The sequence below is a fragment of the Theropithecus gelada genome, chromosome 17 (genome assembly GCF_003255815.1).
Source record: "Theropithecus gelada isolate Dixy chromosome 17, Tgel_1.0, whole genome shotgun sequence".
Classification (NCBI taxonomy): Eukaryota; Metazoa; Chordata; class Mammalia; order Primates; family Cercopithecidae; genus Theropithecus; species Theropithecus gelada.
Genome location: NC_037685.1, coordinates 60,607,008 through 60,623,682, shown reverse-complemented (window position 1 = coordinate 60,623,682; position 16,675 = coordinate 60,607,008). Strand labels below are relative to the sequence as shown.

Sequence of the window (16,675 nt, the reverse complement as noted above, 5' to 3'; positions counted from 1 at the left end):
TTGGTAAACCAGCTGGGAACCTCAGAGAAACCCCAAGATGAGTAAGGGATGGAAGCTAGCACCACTCCCGAGCTAAAGGGACAAAAGGAGGAGATGTGTCACCAGAGCATCCCCAGGAGGGAGGTGGAACCACCATGAGCCCATCCAGTGGGAGCTAGAACTGCCAGGAGACTAAGCTGCTACTGGACGCCTCACGAAAGTCAGGGAGAGGCAGGGAAGACAATCTCTGGGTCCTCCCACTGAGAGTCTCTCAAATTACCCGGGGATCAGATTCTACTGGCTAGACTGAAAAGAGGGATGTAGTTGGTTTTATTTCTTAAATGTCAATGTTTACAATAACCTAGGCATTACTTCGCAACTTTTAAAATTTATGAGGAACCAATGGAACTTTTAAAAATGGGCAGGTATGTATGATTTTTCAAGGCTTTTTAGGAGGTACATGAGCAAAAGTTTAAAGATCTCTGTGCTGGGAAATAGAAAGATAGAGAAGAGCTAACCCTCCCTAAATGTGTTCATGGACTAACAAGGCAGAGGGGAAAAGGCAAGACCGAGCTGTGGCTCCTGAGAGGGCTTCACACTCAGACAACTCTTACAAACCTTCTGGGAGGCAAGGATTGTTGTCTCTGTTTTACAGATGTGGGAACAGAACCTCAGCAGGTCATTAAGCTGCCAAAGGCCAAGGTTGCCAGCGACATAACTAGAAGTAAAAATCAGACATCTGTAGTTCCACGATTTCTTGTGGAGAGAAATGACTCCCTGGTTTCAGATGCACAGAAGCAGCATGTTATAAAATACTCCACAGGAGTGTCTCCCTGACTGTAATGTGCATACAAATGACCTGGGATTCTTGTTCAGATGCAGATTATGATTCCAGAGGTCTCGGGTGAGTCTTGAGATTCTGCATCTCCGAAAGCTTCCCAGTTGATGCCTCATTTCAGACCACGCTTTGAAGAGCAAGTCCCTCAAGCAGTGGACACTAAGCCTTCTCGAGTGGACAGCCCTAACTGTAAGAAGCTTTGAGCACACATCCCCCAGTACAAGTGTACTTGCTTATTCATGCATTGTAGATTACATGTATTCTGACCAGTAACTACTACAACAAGCCATCCTGTACAGATAGCACAAGATACACTGTTAAAATAATAGCTATGAATCCATATTTCAAATAATCTTCTTCATGATCTTGAATTCTTTGGCCAACTTCTTATCCAGTAGGATTAGGTTATCATTTGTTTTTATTTGGCTAAGGCAATTCTCACACACACACAGTAGTAGAAGGAATATAAATTCTGCCATCTCTTTGATGCTCATTTGCACTTTTACTTTCTAACATGATGGTCAATCTCTGGTTTTTAAGCCACTTCTCTATTTCGTGAAGGTCAATTTGGTTATAAAAAGATAACATATGCCGGGCGTGGTGGCTCAGGCCTGTAATCCCAGCACTTTGCGAGGCCGAGACGAGCGGAACATGAGGTCAGGAGATCAAGACCACCCTGTCTAACACAGTGAAACTCCATCTCTACTAAAAATACAAAAAACAGTAGCCGGGCTTGGTGGTGGGCGTCTGTAGTCTCAGCTACTCGGGAGGCTGAGGCAGGAGAAGGGTGTAAACTCGGGAGGCGGAGCTTCCAGTGAGCCAAGATCGCGCCACCGCACTCCAGCCTGGGTGACAGAGAGATTCCGTCTCAAAGAAAAAAGATAATGTAATTTGTAAATCTACTCAATCCCGTACACATATGCGACAAAAAGGACAAGGGTATGAAGGTGTCACTGTTTCCCCTCCACGCAATGGACCTTCCACCAGCTGCCTCAAGACACCTCGGTTCAGAGACTTACAGGTTGCCCAAGTGAGGCCAACTGTGTCGGTCCTTATAGCAAAATATAATAAAAGCTTAGTTTCTGTCTCATCGGCCACCCCCAGCAGAATGTTAGGAGCCTCCAAGGCATCTACTCCGGCCACTGCCATTCTAGAGAAGAGGAATATGTCACCAGTAGGAACATGGAAAACAAGAGATCATTTTCACAATTCAACATGCTGCTGCTTTCAGGATCAAATACATTTTCAAAAAGTTAACAAAAGCATAATCAGTGGAGAAAACATTTCAGATAGGACTTTTTACCTCTTGAAAATTAAACTCCTCTCCTACCACACACTCATACACTGAACTGTCCCCTCCCTTTCCCACTTTTCAAGATTTAAATCTCTTCCAACCAGATCCAACACGAAGGCATCTGAGACAACAGAACATTCAAGTAACTGGTAATTAGAATACAATCTCAGACCTTTTTCAGATCATCAGATGCCATCCATCCACAGGAATCCGGCACGGAAGTTTTTCCCAAGGAATGTATGTATATATGTATTTAAGACAAAGTCTCGTTCTGTCACCCAGGATGGAGTGCAGTGGCGTGATTCGCCTCCCAGGTTCAAGCAATTCTCTCTCCTCGGCCTCCAGAGTAGCTGGAACTACAGAGGTGTGCAGCACATCTGGCTAATTTTTGTATATTTAGTGAAAATGGGGTTTCACTATGTTGCCCAGGCTAGTCTCGAACTCCTGACTTTGGGTGATCCACCCACCTCAGCCTCCCAAAGTGCTGGGATTACAGGCATGAGCCATTGCATCCAGTCTTTTTCCGAGGAATTTAAAAATTCCGTAAATTAGTGTTGCTCAGAAATAAATACATTTTTAGCCTCTCAAAATAGAGACCTGGAAGACCATTAGCCTCCCTTTTCACAAACTGTTGCAGACAGACCTCCCAGCTACTGTGCCCACACCATGTCTGTATTACTTTCACTCACTTTTTCTTCTAACAGATATTTAATGAGTGCCTCCTGTGTACCAGACCCCACCCAAGGTGTGGGGAAACAGCAGAGTAAGAGCCATACTGTCATCCTCCCAGAGCTTCCATTCCAATTGGAAAGATGGATGAACAAAGGAGTATGTAATGTAGGGAGAATGCTCTGAAGAAAATAAGTCAGAATAAAGAGGGCAGGGAAGGCAGAGGGGCACCAGATAGTGTGATTAGGTGAGGCCCCTCTGAGGACGGACATTTGAGCAGGTGGAGAGGAGCCAGCCCTGTGCTAAATAGGAGGGAGGAATCCTGCAAGCAGAGGGCACAGCAAGTGCAACCCCTGAGACAGGAAGATGACTGAAGGCTCTAAGAACAGCAAGGAGGGCATCAGGAGTGAGGGGGAGTGGGAGAGATGTGGGGTTCAAGTTCCGGTGTGATGGAAAGCAAATGTGAACAGGAGAGTGCTATCATCTCACTTAGGTTTTAAAGACTCACGCTGGCTCCTGTGTGGAGAGTCGACTTCAGGAGGGAAGAGTGGAAACAGCACACCCCCTACGGTGCCACCTCCTCCAAGAAGCAGTGCCCCAGGCCAAGCTGGGCGCTAAGTCCTGCTCAAATGCTCCTACCCACTCCGATACATCCCACAGGGCCAGGGGTGGAAAGTGACACTTCGGGGGTCCTCAATTGCACAAGCCCCTTCAACATACACATTCATCTCTCTACCTCCTTTAGTAATTTTGCGTATTTTTTAAGGAGGGCCTCTGGAACTGTGCGTGCTTCAGGACCCTGGTCAGAGTCCTTTTCAGCAGGTACCAGAAGTACCGGATCTATACTCATCTATACTTCCTCTTAGACTCTGAGTGCCTGGAGGGCAAGCATCATATCACATATACTTTCATATCTCTGACACTTGCATAGTGCCCAATTTGTTGTAGTCACTTAGTACATATTTTCTTAATTATTTGCATGTGATGATTTGTTTTTGAAACAGGTTCTCTGATTCCTTTTCTTTGTGGATCAGCAATACCATGGCTTTGGGAACCACTGGTCACTTACAATGAATTCCATCAAGGTCAATGGACAGATGTATGTGCTTACATCATGGCGTTTAAAAACACAATTCTGAATGTTTCAGAATCACCAGGCCTGCATTTGAATTATGCAAATGTTACAGATTTCTTATTCCTCTTAGGTTCACTCCAGACTTTTTTATCATTTGTCTCTACTTCCTATACCAACATAAGTAAAGGCCTTACTGCTAAGAAACAAGACAAAATAGAGTATAAAAACAGCCCTCAGAGATACCTCAAAGCCTTACAGAACAAACAAGCTTCAGGCAAGAACAAGCTTCCATCCTTTTCAGAATATGTTTTAACTTGCAAATAAATGATCATCCTCATTTAACAGGGATATTCCCCTCCTTTCTGGCAACCGAGAGATACATTCAGCTGCACACAAAAAGGGGAAATTTTCATCTAAAAATAAATGAAACCATGGTAAACAGGCAACTGAATTCTGAATGCAAAAATCAAGGTAAATTTTCTCTACCCAATGATCTCATATGAATAGAAAACAAGTGATTGTAATAAGAACAGGTATAATAATGAAATTTTATACCCAGCATGAGATTTAAATTTTAATATATCTGTCTGAGTTTTGCCATCAAATGAATCAACTGCCTAAAGACCAGTCTCCAGGATGGTTTCGAGACATCCTTAAGACATCCTGCACAAAGAATGAAAGTTCTCTGTAACAAAATTAAGCTTCACTTTTACAAGTCCCTTCTCCCTCTACTGTTTAACACTTCAGTGTTAAGCATACCCTCTGGGCAATTTATGTTTTTAATATTGCTCTTGTAAACAGTGTTGATCAGAACCCACTGCTGCTGGGAATTCTACACAATATTGCAAAGTTCTGAGTTGCATCTAGAGAGAAGGTGCCTGGTGAGACTGACAGAACGCTTCGCCCAGCAGGGTTGTTGCTGGCCAATTAGCCAAGCTTGGCCCTTCTCCCTGAATTTGCCACGAGCCAAGATCAGAGCATAAGAAGAGACACACACACCTTCCAGGTTGTACCTGAACCCTGAGAAAACAGGGCTGGCTTTATTCCACCTGTGTCCAAAAACTGGGATGGGGCCCTATACACAGGAGAATGTATCTCTGTCGAATGTCAGGATGGCATTGACATTTTTGTCTATTTCTAGAGCTTGCGGACAATATAAAAGTACTCCTTCAGGTCCCTTTCTTTGTCCAGGTAGGTACTATCAGAACATTCAAAGGCACCTTACACCAATGAGCAGACTGCTGCGTACAGTCTCTGGCAGGCGTCCATCCAATGGGCCCTGATGAACCAAAGGGAGATGCTCTCCCATCCTTATGGCCTGTTCCAACAACCACGAAAAGATGAATTTGTCCCATTCACTGTTTTGAAGCACCTGAGGTTTCTATAGAATGGAATCTGATAAACCATGACAGTACCTTGTTTCCTGGATTTGGAGGGGGTAAGAGGGGGGAAATCAGGTTGTTAAAGACTTTTCATGCAGGAAAAACGGGAAGGGCTTCATACAGGCTGCTGAACTTGAGCTGAGTCTTGGAAAACTCAGAGGTAGAGAGGAGCGGGAAAACAGCATTCTAGACAGAAGAATGTCATGGTCAATGAGAGACAGGCAGCACAAGGCATGTTTAGAGGAGAAGAAGGAAAGTCTGGCTGGGGCAAAGGGTTCAAGCAGGAAAACGGTGAGAGAGAAATTGGGAAGTCAAGCACTTGGCTTTCTCAGCAGAGCCAGCACAGATGGCGTCCACGGGGCAGTGCAAGGTAATTTCTGAGCTGGCTGTAGTTATATCTGTCTGTGCCCCTAGCCGCACGTAGTGCTGCTGTGAAGCTCAGTTTCTAGTTCTCTAAGGACTCTGTATGATGCCCACTTATTTTCCTATTACAGGTTTGTGTTGAGTTTGCTTTTTGGTGCAGCTGTTTGCTTAGAGCATATTCCTCTGTGGCTCCAGACCAACTGGGCTTTCATGAACTTCTGCCATGTTTTTGCCTGTTCAGCTTTGCAAACAAGCTGATATTAGAGTTGATGACTTTCTATCTTCTCCCTCTTAGAGATCCAGGTGTCTTATTTTTACCGACCTAAAACCTGCTTTGAATCTCCGAAATGACTCTCATAACCTCCGGCACATATTTTCCAATTATCTAACTCTGAAAGTACAAAAGGAGTGTTTGGAAAACAAATAAAACGCTATTATCTTCAGGAATATATGCACTTAATCATTCAACCAACAAATACATACGAATTGTGGACTAGGTTACAGGGTCTGTACTAGACACTGGGGATACATTAGTAAAGTTCTCCAAAACATGCTGAGCGATCATCAAAACTATTCACCTGATGGATTAAATCATAACAAGGCTGTTATAAGAAGACCATGCAGCAATATGGGCTATTCATCCAGACTAGGGTTTCTCCACTCTGGCACTACTGGCATTTGGGGTCGTAAGATCCTTCACGGGGAGCTATCCTATGCATTACAGGATGACGAGCAGCATCTTTGGCATTTTCCGGTTGGACGCTAGTTGCACAGCCAAAAACGTCTCCATATACTGTCAAATGTCCACTGGGAGAGTGGGCAAATCCTTGTAGGCTGACATCTAGACCATTCGGGCCAAAAATATCTCTTCGTCAACAGCAGAGGGGTTGGCAGGGAATAGGGTGGGGTTAGAAATACCAATTATTATTATAAAGTGATAACAGGAACGTTTACTGAAAGACTCTTCTAAGTTAATTTTCTTTGAAACTCAATAATCACACCCCTTGTTATTGAAAATACTTTTGATTTATATTCATCTCTTTTCCTACCACATTAGATACCACTCACACACCAGGTACCACTAACATTACAACAAACTTGTTTTTATTATTTAATCCATAAGATAAGTAGTATAATTTAATCCTTTTGACTATTATCGTTCTTATGGTATCTAATACTATTTTTCAGAAGAGCAATTACTGTCATACAATATTACGGATATAAAACATCACAATCAAACCAATATTGGCTGACCCCCATACATACGAACCATGAGTGGCTTAGGAAGGATGGAGAAAAGGGGCTTGTGAGTCCCACTTCTGTGTTTCCCCATTAACATTCCTTTAAACTATTTTTTTGAAGTTGTTTGTATATTGGGCTATCCCAATAGATAGCAAAGTCTTGGAAAGCCGAAACCAAAGTTCAATCCTTTTGACGTTCTCAGCATCTGGCACAGTGACTATCACAAAGCAGGCATTCTATATATATATATACACACACACACACACACAAAATTATATATAACATATAATGTATATACAATGTATAACATAATGTGTATACAATGTATATATAACATATATTTTATATATATACACACACACATATCCCTGAACTAGAAAAGGAGTGTGTGACAGGAAATGTGGATAAAACATGTAGTGTGGGAAGGGTCTTATATTCCTGCTAAGAAATCGGGGCATCAACCTGCAGATAAATGTATGCGGAGGTCAGATGATAGGAGGGCTGAGCCTGGCCAAGGCAGAAAGCCCTGGTGAAAGCCCACCTTTGACAGTGTACAGGCCTAGCTACTCGCCTCCTTCCCGCTCTCCTCCCAAGCCTGAGCTTTGTGTAAGATGGGCGCCCAGAGGCTGCATCTATGGGAGGTCCATCCAGCATCAGAAATCATAACTCTGAGACAGCACCAGTCTTCAGGGCTGCTGCATGGTTTCCTTGGACAGTGCCCTAGCAGGACTTGAGACCAGCCAGGAGATGGCCCTGGGAGGTATTGAAAAAGCCAAGAATGAAACAAAGTCTGGGAAGATGCAATCAAGAGAGACACAGATGGAAGAACTAGGTCACACAGGAAAGGAAATGAGGCCTTCCCTGCAAAACCACCCTGCCGACTCCTCATCAATTTGCCAGAGCCACAACAAGACACAGGACGCAGTGGAAATTGACAGGCACGGGGGAGAGGTACAAAATCACAGTAAGTCTCGAAAGTCTCAAAAGTTATCCTTGGTGTCCTCTAGAGGAATCCAGGCCTGACACTCCACTGAGCCCCATTTCTAGAGATCCTCTTACCCTTTCCTTTGGACCACTCGCCTCCCTCTTCCTTCACACTGAGGAACCCAAAATCAGAGCTCCTATGCCCTGTGTCCCTCTATCTGGGAGGCAAAAACTTAGACTCCACACTCATCCCCACCTTCTCATTTGCACTAGAGCCAACCAGAAGAATCAAAGGGGCCAAAAAAAAACCTCAAGTGATATTGACTTTATTGTCAGAAACTCTATATTGTTCATGCCTATTTGAATATCTTCCCACTTTGTCAAAAAAAAAAATTACCTTAGATGATTTTCTGGCAGGCTTCTCTTACCATCCTAAACACAGTACAGCACACTGGCTCAGCCGGAACCTAACGAGGAAATGAACTCTTCCACTTCACCCCCAATTAAAACTACGAGAACCACAATGAATCCGGCCCTCCGCACTTTGCTCAGAAAATCCTCATTGATTCACCAAATGTTTATGGATCCCCATTATGTGTAAGACACTTTGCCAAATAACATTGGGAACGAGTAAGACATGGATACACCACTGAGGAAGCATAGGGCCCAGTAAGGAAATAATGTCTGTTCACAAATAACAAGGTGCAAGGTACAGGGATGCATGAGGTATGAAAAATTGCCATGGAGCTAGGAGACACTAGGGAGTTTCATAGACTATCAATTTTGTTATGTTTGCCTTTGAGAGGGAAGATGAGTCCTGATACCCTCTTCCTATTAAGATTCATTGTTTTGTTAAGAGTGCATTTCCTTACTAAATGAAAGACTACTTTATTTTCTGAATGCATATACAAGAACTGCTTCTACATGAAGCGGAAAAAAACATGAGTTCTTCTGACAAGCAGTCTATTAAAAATGCACTGTAAGTGGCATATTATTTGCACATCTATAATCATCTGTGGAGATTAACCTGCCCTGATAATTTTATTTCTCCTCAAGAGGAAAGAAGAAAACTACAACTAAAACATTTAAAAGCCACACACAGCTTTTGACTTGATGGACCGAGAAGTATATCTGTATGTCCTGGTGGATGTTATAATGTTGGAGTGAACTGAAATGCCTTTTAGAACTTATAATTAGCCAAATGTTTTCAATATAATTCTTTCATGTTCTTCAGTTATTACAGAGACCTGACGACTCCTTTAAACTCCAAAGAGAGAGCTGCCCTGGATTGGGAGACCTCAAAAACTTGGTTTAGATTTCCCCCGTGGCCTCTCACGTGGGTTCCATATTTAAGAAGTGTTCGTTCATTAACAAACTAGTTCAGATCAGTGCAGTTATGTAAATGCCTAAACATGATCCACAGTGCCAGGCTATAACTCGAGCAGCTCTACTTCCTTACAGGACTCTGTTTAATATGCCCCATTCTGAAGGAGGAATAAATATTTTTTAAGAAAAAAAACTGCATATATGTTTTTAAGCAAAGCAGTTAAATTAGCAAGTCTAGTAATGTCAGGTTCTTAAAGGAGACTTAAATGAGACTTCATTTGGAAGTGAGAAGCAACATTCACTCTGTAGCAGGCACTGTTATATTACTGAGTGCTCTCCCTTCTCATTTCATGTAATCCTTACAGAGCTGCAAGTCAGGTACCATCCCCTTTTAAGGTAAGGAAACTGGAACATAAGCAAAGTCACACACTAAAAAATGCCAGAGCTGAGATATGACCCAGAGTGTCATCAAAGTCTACATCGTCCTTCTTTGTGGCTATCTGATGACTTATGTACCCTCTTATTCTGAGCAACATGTATAGCAAGTTGTCTAGGTTAAAAAACAAAACAAAACAGAGAGGGAACACAGCAGGGACCTCTACCACAAAGCTGGTCCTTCCATTAGTTTTTACGCCATAAAGGATTTTTTTCCTTCCAATTTCTTTTTTTTTTTTTTTAGTAATTAAATATATTTTATTTCTAAAATAGTATGCACACATAAAATAGAATTAAAAAGTTAGAGAGTAATATACTGAAGTAATTTTAAAATACCTAAACATAGGTAAGCAGTTTGGAATGTTAATAACTTAAAGTATTGGCTTTCATGGGTATATAGGGCATGTTATTTTAATCCTATGAGAAAAACATCCTATTTGCTTTCGTTTTAATGCCCTCTTACGGACTTCTAATTCTATTTATCCTGATTCAGGCCTATATAGTTCTTTATATTTCAAAGTGATTTGAAACAGTAAACATTTCTCAAATGTCAAAGATAGAACATATTTTTATACTTCAATACTCATACCTAGCTTTATGTGTTATAATGGCTGACTAATTTGGATTTTTTTCAAGTACTGTGAAATTACCTATTGTATTATAACTTAGAAATAAGTCAATTTAAGATTTATTATATAAACTAAATTATAGCAAACGTAAGTTACAATACCAATATAATGATAATGCAATATAACATCATTTCCAGCATATTTTTTAAGGAATGTGGAATTCCTCACATAATGTCATGGTTGATGGCTGTCTAAAGAATATGAAGCTCTCTGTGGTACTGAAATATTCCATTTTTTTTCAGGCATTGGTGTAAATGTGCATGATAAGTGCTTCCATGCAGGTGAACGACAGAATAACATTTTAATCCTCACTCTAAAAGAAGGATTGGTCACAGAGAAAAGTGACTTCTATTATTTTCTAAAAAATAAAAGGTGAAGGAAATTGTACTACTTATAAAGCGGTCATTGCTTACCTAGTGACATTTCATTCAACATACATCATTCTAAAAACATAAAATAAAATAATTGACCGTCACCCTGATCTCTCGATATGTCTCTGTGCTGCTGAAAGAATAAGCAAAAGACTAAGTAAATCTTGTTTTCCTTCGAGATGAAAAAAAAAAAAGAATTCTACTTCCCAGAGATACAAGATTCAAAGCTGCCTCATTCATTCTAGAAACATTTCCTGAGTGCTCAATGCACGTTAGGCGTTTATTCGTCAAAGTGTCAGGAAAATGGTAGTGAATAAACAGACAAAATCCCTACCCTTGCGAAGTTTACATTCTAGTGACAAGTGGAATCTACGGCAGAAAGATGAGAAAATGTTGCTGGCCAGGAGCGGTGGCTCACGCCTGTTACCCCAGTGCTTGGGGAGGTGGAGGCAGAAGGATGGTTGTTTGAGATCAGCTTGAGCAACACAGCGAGACCCCATCTCTACAAAAATTTAATTTAAAAAAAAAAAAAAATTGGCCAGGCCCGGTGACCCTTGCCTACAGTCTTAGTTTCAAAAGCCTGAGATGGGAGGATTGCTTGAGCTCAGGAATTCAAGATTACAGTAAGCTATGATCACACCATCATACTCCAGCCTGGGTGATAAGGTGAAATCCTGTCTCTAAAAAATAAATTAATAACTAAATTAAACTAAAATTTTAAAAAAGAAAATGCTGGCCAGGCACGGTGGCTCACGCCTGTAATCCCAACACTTTGGGAAGCCAAGGTGGGTGGATCTCCTGAGCTCAGGAGTCCGAGACCACCCTGGGCAACATGGGTGAAACCCTGTCTCTACTAAAATACAAAAAAAATTAGCTGGGTGTGGTGGCGTGCGCCTGTAGTCCCTGCTCCTCAGGAGGCTGAGGCATGAGAATTGCTTGAGCCCAGGGGGTGGAGGTTGCAGTGAGCCTAGATTGTGCCACTGCACTCCAGCTTGGGCTACAGAGTGAGACTCCAACTCTCTCTCTCTCTCTCACACACAGACACAGACACACACACACACACACACACACACGCACACAAATGCTGCAGACCCCTTCCTCCCTCACCATGTGCCAAAGCTGCTTCCCAAGCCATGTGGGGTGGACAAGGACTTCTGAAAAGGCCTTTCTCCTATCCTGGCATCTCAGAGAAATATCCCTATATTAGCAACTGAACATTAAATACACACACACACACACACACACACAAGCAGCATTTTAAAAATCAGGACGCTAAGTACAATGAGTAACAACTACATAAATATGACAGAGAATTAAATACAAAATCCCTTTCAGGCAAAAGCAGATGTTAAAAAGCCATTTTTTAAATGTCATTTAATTCATTCTCCTATCTCCTAGACAGAACCAAGCTCAACCTTCAAAAGAAGAACATAAATGATCTCCCTATGCAAACTCCCCAGCTTCTGCCCCATGAAATCGCGACCAAATGGCTGATGTCAGCTCAGGTCCTCAGTGCTTCTACAAGGAGAGGGCAGAAATCACTGTATTAAGAATGTGCAAGCTGAAGCAATAACTCATATAACACTTGAATAATTACCCATTCATTTTGAATTATTCTGTAATTCCTGTGATAATTTCAAATATGATGAACTCCTTTGACATAATATGAGTATTGCAGGAAGTTTTCCAGGATTCCCATTGTAATTCATCATTAACTGGATGCATGTTCAAATATTACACAGCTCCCTGCTATCTGCTTCTAATAGCAAGAGCAAAGCCACTTCGTTTGCCTACTGGCATGCTTACCCAGTTAATTTCCAAAGATGACACAGTGCCAGCATGACCCAGCCCCCTGTGTGTGCCCTGATGACCTAGTTTAATAAAATCTGGACTCATATCAAACAGATCACAGGTTTAATTCCCGGCTATAGCAGCTACGTAACAGTACATACAAGAGAGTAGTGCAGGGAAAATTGCACAGTCTTATGCACCATTTAAAAATGGACAACAAAGAAGCTTATATGGTTTCTATCATCTTAAGAGAACTGCCCATGTGACATTTACTGAATCCACCACTCCCTTTATCCCAATAACCAACATACTAAAATTCTGGGCTCTGGATCTATGAATTTAAATATTAAAATGTGTTTGGTCTTTTTTTTTTTTCCTCCTGTGTTTTCTGCCTAATGAAAAAGATGAATTAGGGAAAGGATTAACCTTACCCTACTTCAGAAAACAGACTCTGTGACCCCGGTGCTTCTAATCTATTCTTGAGGATAATTTTAAAGCAGAAAATAAGATGCACACACTGCTGAGTTTCTTCACATTCTCCAAATCTGAGGTATTTCAATGATTTAAATACTTCTGAATCACAGGACCTTCTTTGATAGAAAAATTAAAAAAAAAATAACCTTCAGAAATCTCTAAGGTCTCTAGGAAACCAACTGCAACCAACGATCCCCTCACATCTCATTATGTGGCACAAATTTAGTTCTAGGATTCCCCTGGCCTTGTTCAGCTGGTGTCCTCTAATGATAGAATTATCTGCTCAATTTTAAAGCAGCTCTGGGGGATGAGATGGGCTGGTCTGAAATGCATAATATTTGAGAAATGAGAAAGACATTAAAAAGTGGAGCCAGTCAGGTTCCAAGGAGGCCAGAAAGCCTAGTGGCAATGGGCATGGCTGGCTACAACAGTAGCTCCACGCTTCACCTCTCAGAGCTGTAAAATGAGAGCCATGGCAGCACCTCCCCAGATGGGGTTCCGGGCTCAGCACAGTACTGAACTAGGAGCACCCACTGTACATGGCTGTTACTAGCATCTGCACGGGGTAAAGTCATTCTGTTCCATTAAGCACGCATCAAGCACGTGGTGCTCTATACCTAATCTAACATCCACTGCAGGATAACCCACTAACTCCCCTCTTTCAAAAGCTGTGCTATCCTAAATCTCTCTTGCTGCAGAGTATATACATCTTTACAGAATCATCATAAACGATCTCTTCTTTAAAAGAATGAGGACAACTATTTGGACCACGCAGTCACAAATTATTTCAATCCAAAAATCATGAAGATTCAGGACAGTGAGAATACCAGATCATCATCAAACCTATCGTTCTGTTTCATTTTAATATTCATTAAGCCAGTGTTTTCACAAATATTCCCTCTGTGTTTTCTAATAAGGAATATCATTCTCTCTACTGAAAGATAAGGAAACATGAAACACAAAATTATTAGCTCAGTATCACAGGTGCCAAACATCAGATCCAAAGTGCCTTCATAGTCTCACTCCCCTTGGTGTTCCACAGGCAAGGATAATATCCACAAAGTAGGACAGACAGCTAAACAACTGTAGGGATGGGAGGAATTAATTGATCTAAGCCTTCTTTATCTGGTTTCCCTTTTTCCTTCTGCCTCCTCCACTCATTAAAAAAAAAATCTACATTTCTTTCTTCAAAACATAGATCATTTGTGTGCTGAGGGAGCAGAGGGGAGGTCGTTTTAGATGTAAATAACATCGGGGCAAAAATGGTTTTTGAATGAATGATTTTTGTAATTGATCATGTTTCTGTGCTTCTGTATTCAGAGTATCAAATCCTCCACTATATACATAGAGGGGAATGGGGGAGAAGGGGATAAATGATACAGTAAGAAAACAAACTTTGGCCGGGCACGGTGGCTCACGCCTGTAATCCCAGCAGTTCGGGAGGCTGAGGCAGGCAGATCATGAGGTCAGGGATCAAGGCCATCCTGGCCAACATAGTGAAACCTCATCTCTACTAAAAATACAAAAATTAGCTGGGCGTGGTGGCACGCATCTGTAATCCCAGCTATTCGGGAGGCTAAGGCAGGAGAATCACTTGAACCTGGGAGGTGGAGGTTGCAGTGAGCCGAGATTGTGCCACTGCACTCCAACCTGGGTGACAGAGTGAGATTCCACATCAAAAAAGGAAAAAAAAAAAAAGAACGAACTTTTCATCCCACAAAGAGAGGGCCCCTTGAATATCCCTCTGGTCAATTTGTCTCCAGCACCCAAGAAACCAAAAGCTATTACTTAGGCCACATAATTTGTGTCCACAGCCTGGCATCTTTTCCATCTGTCATCTCTTCCTTCTTATGTGTCTTCAGCGCCACAGGGGCAGCTGCCAGCCCTCCACTACCAACCATCCAGCCACTCCAGCGGCCACCACCATCCTCACCACCCCACAACCTCCACCACTTTCACCATGCCTCCAACTACCATGACTGCCACATCCACCTACCTGCACTGCATATGACTTTTCCCCATATCTGTTCCAATTTCCTCATTAACTTTTCAATCACCAGTCACATACTCCACCTGCAGCCCCTAAATCTGGCCCCAAAGTATTGCCACATCCCACTTAGCCTGTATTTGTCAACCAACATCTATCAAATACACCTAACAGCAACATCATAGCTTTTTGTTTCATCAGAAGATTATTTACAAAAATTTGTAAGTAATGAAGAACCATCCATTATGAATATACTCAACATTCTGAAAGCAAATCTCTTTTACGGAGAAAACCAGTCCAAGTTTAAATCATCTTTGAGAACAAGGACACCACACAGGTAGTGATCTATAGAATGAAGCTTTCATGATTAAAGTAGGGTGAATCTGAAAGCACATACTATAAATCACCACATGGTAGCAACTCAGTCATAAATTTAGTTTAAAGCACAGTGTAGGTGTTTCTTTCCTAGTTTTAGCCCTAGAAAGTTCAGGCTACCACTTTGGGACCCCAAACCTATAGCTACTGTGCTTCCGATAAGTTTCTTTCAAGCTACCCAAGTTTCTAGTCAAAGCCAAACCTCAAACTCTTGTTTCTATCCTCTGTCCCCTATGACTAGACCTTAATAAAAAGTGTTCCTTCCTTAGAGTCTATCATGAGTTGAATCCCAACAAGGCAGAGCCAACCTGCCAGTTGCTCAGGTTGCGCACTGTGGAAGAGCACCATGTTTAAGAAGGCATCAGTCTCATCGCAAGCATCTCTCTACTCGTTTAAAAGCTGTTCGTATTTTTATTAACACTTTGATGATTTAAAGATGGGTAATTTGATTATTTATATTACAATTTTCTAGCACATGGTAATAAAATGTCTTGTACTAAAAATCAGTATAGCTGAATAATTTCCCGTCAGATGGAAGTGAAATGTCTTACAGAGGGGTGCTTTGGTCTAATTTGCACAAAGCGCCATATGGGCTAGCAGCAGCCTTCAGAAAAGCTTCCCTCAAACGTTTTAAGCTTTCTGTGGTCTTGGCTGTTCACTAAAGCTTCTGCTCTTAGTTTAATGGACTGTTTGCACTGCATTCACTTTTTTCCTCCCAATCTGGTCTTCTTCCCTCAGTAACTTCAGTTATCAAGCACATCCCCTACTTAAAGCTCATGTCCTATGTCTGTCCATTAATATTACTAAACACATGCTAACATGACCCTTTGTTACAGAAGATCAATTGCTATTAAGAGGTGTCAACTCTAAACACACCCTACCAATTTAAAATCACTAACACGTTACTTGAACTCAGTCAATATCTAACTGGATTCCTCACAGCTTTAAAAAAAAAAATTAAGCTTTCATATAATTTATTTTCATTGACTTGTTTCATTAATAATATCACTTATTTAAAAAAAAAAAAAAAAAAACTACCACCAGCTATTTACCTTGAGTTTCAGGAAGTAAACAACATTTGAGAGACAATCACAGGCCCAAATCGAATGGAATAATAAATCAGGTAGAAATCCACATGAACTCACCCTGCTCGCCAGAAAATGAGTTTTACTGCCATTGGTGACAATGGGCCCTAGTAAACAATCCAGCTGTGGAAACCTTAAAAAGAAAAAGATATAGGAAAATTTAGAAGGAGAAAGATTCAGGAAGGCATAAACAGTAATTTCATTATAATAGGTCTTCTCACCAAAACATAAACTTAGTTCAGAAGTCCCTGAATCTATGCAATAATTATACCACAGACTCTTCATAATTGGAGTTGCTTCATCAACTCACCATTTTTTCCATTAGCTGAGTGTAGGATTTTAGAGATACTTAATCTTATTTTCAGATTAATCCTCAGTGGATTACATGACTTCAATTTTCTTTCTATATTAATCCCTCAAGTAGTTAATGATCTGC

The 16,675-nt window shown here is 41.4% G+C and overlaps 1 protein-coding gene across 1 annotated transcript in view; it reads right to left on the bottom strand.

The window, feature by feature from the left end:
• Positions 1 to 16,675, bottom strand: part of MTUS2 (microtubule associated scaffold protein 2) — a 624,304-nt gene that overhangs the window by 589,300 nt on the left and 18,329 nt on the right. Inside the window, exon 2 of the mRNA XM_025364093.1 lies at positions 16,300 to 16,372. The gene's annotated coding sequence lies outside the window, so the exon portion shown is untranslated. The remainder of the gene's footprint in view (positions 1 to 16,299; positions 16,373 to 16,675) is intronic.